General features: G+C 38.0%; 1 protein-coding gene across 2 annotated transcripts in view; it reads right to left on the bottom strand.

Moving 5' to 3' along the window:
• LOC106526858 (alpha-1,3-mannosyl-glycoprotein 4-beta-N-acetylglucosaminyltransferase C) overlaps nucleotides 1–2,732 on the bottom strand; it is a 196,234-nt gene that overhangs the window by 113,070 nt on the left and 80,432 nt on the right. The window contains exon 2 of one of the 2 annotated variants that reach the window (XM_014021570.1): nucleotides 822–892. The exons of the other annotated variant lie outside the window; for it this stretch is intronic. The gene's annotated coding sequence lies outside the window, so the exon portion shown is untranslated. The remainder of the gene's footprint in view (nucleotides 1–821; nucleotides 893–2,732) is intronic. 2 annotated transcript variants of the gene reach the window in all.

Here is a 2,732-nt window from a genome sequence, read left to right as displayed (position 1 = left end):
CAGTCACACAGTGTGACTGAGTCTGTCTCTGAAGTACATCAAAAAATAAACATTTTACCACTTTTAAACAAAATCTAAAAGTAAAAACATGCTGTTCTACACTTAGATGATGAATTAGAGCGAAGACAATGAGCACAAACATCTACAAAAAACATTCTGATATTAAGAAGTAAAACTAAAGGATTGTGTTTGATTGGAACCTAAAAAAATTAAGTAAACGTAAATCAATTGCCTTTATTTGAAATAAATCAGTAATCTCTGACTCCCAAATTAATCAGATGATACATCCAGTGATTTCTTTCTGACAGTGTCCTGTTAGTGAGATACAGTATGTAGCAACACCACAGGCCCATAAACACACATGCAAAGACAAAGGCAGAAATCTGAATGTTTCTTGGAGAGAGCCTATTTAATGGGAAGTGGTTCCTTCTCTTGTGGATGTGATCCACGAGGATTATCAAAGTGAAACAGTTCATTTCTAGCTTCAGACAGAGCTCTTAGAATCCAATTTTCTCCTTGGAGAACTTTATTAATTCTATATTTAGGCTAAATAATGAACTTCCTGTCATTTTCCTGGGTTTGTAAAATCCCCCTTAGACTCAACTGCATATCACACAGGGTGTTAAAACAAAAGCCAACACCATACATTAAAATGTCTGAGGCAAGTTTTACAATGAATAGATGATTTCATTTTGGTAGTTTCATCTAAGCGCACCTCTTTGATTTAAAGAGCGCTGTTATACCGATCAATAAGTCGAGGTCTAGAAGGGCAGAGAGGGTAGAGGACCACCAGAAACATAAATCAGACTAGAAGCACTTACGTCCACTGTGTATCCTGTTAGCCATTATTGGTGGGTGTGTTCACACATCAAAGTAGCACGGGTCTTCCAGGCTAAAAAAGGAATAAGAAACAAAGAGCTATTAAATAGCTGAAAAAAAAAACTCAAGCTCTGAGCACACACTTAAAACACTGCAGCAGGAGGACTGCGAGGGGAGTTTTAGGACCCACAGCAAAAGATAGAGAGCGAAGAAGAGGGAACGCAACATTGATTTTTTCCCCTCTGAAGTGCCAGTTCATCATTCTGTGAGACACACTCGATCGATTCCCTGCCTTTCGTTTGTTTGTAATTTTGGGGGCTCAAAACTGTTCACAAAGATAGATCCTCTTATGTGCCACTTGCCTCGGAGACAAAGAAAGGAGGGATCAGAGAGCGTGTGGAGATGACCTCATTTAACAAGGTTCTCCTCACACTGTTGGCATTTGTGACATTGTTTACAACTGGAGATTAAAGGAAGAAGATTGTTATCCAAAGCAAAACTTTATTTCTTTCTGTCAACCGTAACTTTTTTTACGTGTTGCTTGCTTTTTATGGGGATAGTAGAACCCAAGGATGCAGATGGAAACAAGGAGCTTGAGTTAAAAACTTAAGATTTATTTAACAAAATAAAATGGCTGCAACAAAAATTACAAACAAAACACAAGGAGACACAAAGGAGACATGGGACAAGGGCGCGAAGCACAATGCCAGACTGAAAGTGGAGTGAAAACTGAGCGACTAATGGACATGTTGTGGTGAATGGAGTTGAAACACTTGGGCCAAATGATAAGTGGGGACAGACTGGTGTGGGCTGGGCAGGAGACAGGGAGCAGAAACTGACCATGGGAAAATGACCGATGGCACAGGGGACACTGGGAAAGAAAATGAAACATGAAAAACAACAAGGGAAAAACAATCAAAAAACTAATAACCCAAACAACTCTAAAACAGAGATTGATCTGCATTAAAACAAAGAGTAGATTTTACAAAGAAACATTTTGATTTTTTTTTACCTCTTCATGTCTACTCTGGAAAAAAAGTTATTTTGAGCATTCCAAAACACTGTTACATTTACTGTTAATAGTAATTGTGTATTATTTTACATCACCTTTGGTCAGACACGTAGTACTTTTCAGTATTTATAAGAAGTTACAGCATTGATTGTATGCACAAAATACAACCTGCACTGTGATTGTTTTTAACTGTTATCAGTGGTAGTTGCGATGATACAAGGAAAGTAAAGTTTCAGACTAAGTCAAACAGGGTTGAAGAAAAAGACAAATTTTGCATTAAATGTGGCTTTGGAAAGTAGGCTGTGCCTCAGATCAGTTTGGTAAGGCCTCGTTAGCTGAATTTTGTATCAGAAGGCAGGGACCCCATCACCTACTGGTTGAAGGAGGATCTATCAGTGGATATAAGCAGATTTCCAGTTGAGCTGAAAACTGGTGGTCGACTCAGAGATGACGTCACTCTGATTTCTCAGTTCTAAGTTCCACTATAAATGGAACGCAGAATAATTTTATTTGTTGAGGGTGACTCTCTCCTTTTTTTAAAACTAATTTTAGTTTCATATCTGCAACAATGATGGACTTACAGCAATATTTGTGTTTTATTGGTTGTTTAGCTCTGGTAGTTGTGGAAATATTAAAGGAACAGAAATATGTGTGGTCGTCTGAGTTTCATTACTGCAGTAAGCAAGAACACGGAGGTTAACACAGAACCATCAGGCTGACTGTCAAAATCTGTGCGAACTCCTGCTCCCCCTGAGGCAGTTAGAAGACCTCCTATAAATACTGTTTAACAAACACCATTAAGTCATCTTGATAAAGCAAGATTTCATCCTAAGTGTCTTGTTGGATCAAGGGAAAATACAAATAAATACGAGTGATACATACATACGGTATATATATATAT

The sequence above is a fragment of the Austrofundulus limnaeus genome, unplaced genomic scaffold (assembly GCF_001266775.1).
Source record: "Austrofundulus limnaeus strain Quisiro unplaced genomic scaffold, Austrofundulus_limnaeus-1.0 Scaffold297, whole genome shotgun sequence".
NCBI classification, from domain to species: domain Eukaryota; kingdom Metazoa; phylum Chordata; class Actinopteri; order Cyprinodontiformes; family Rivulidae; genus Austrofundulus; species Austrofundulus limnaeus.
This window is presented reverse-complemented; position numbering and strand designations above follow the sequence as displayed.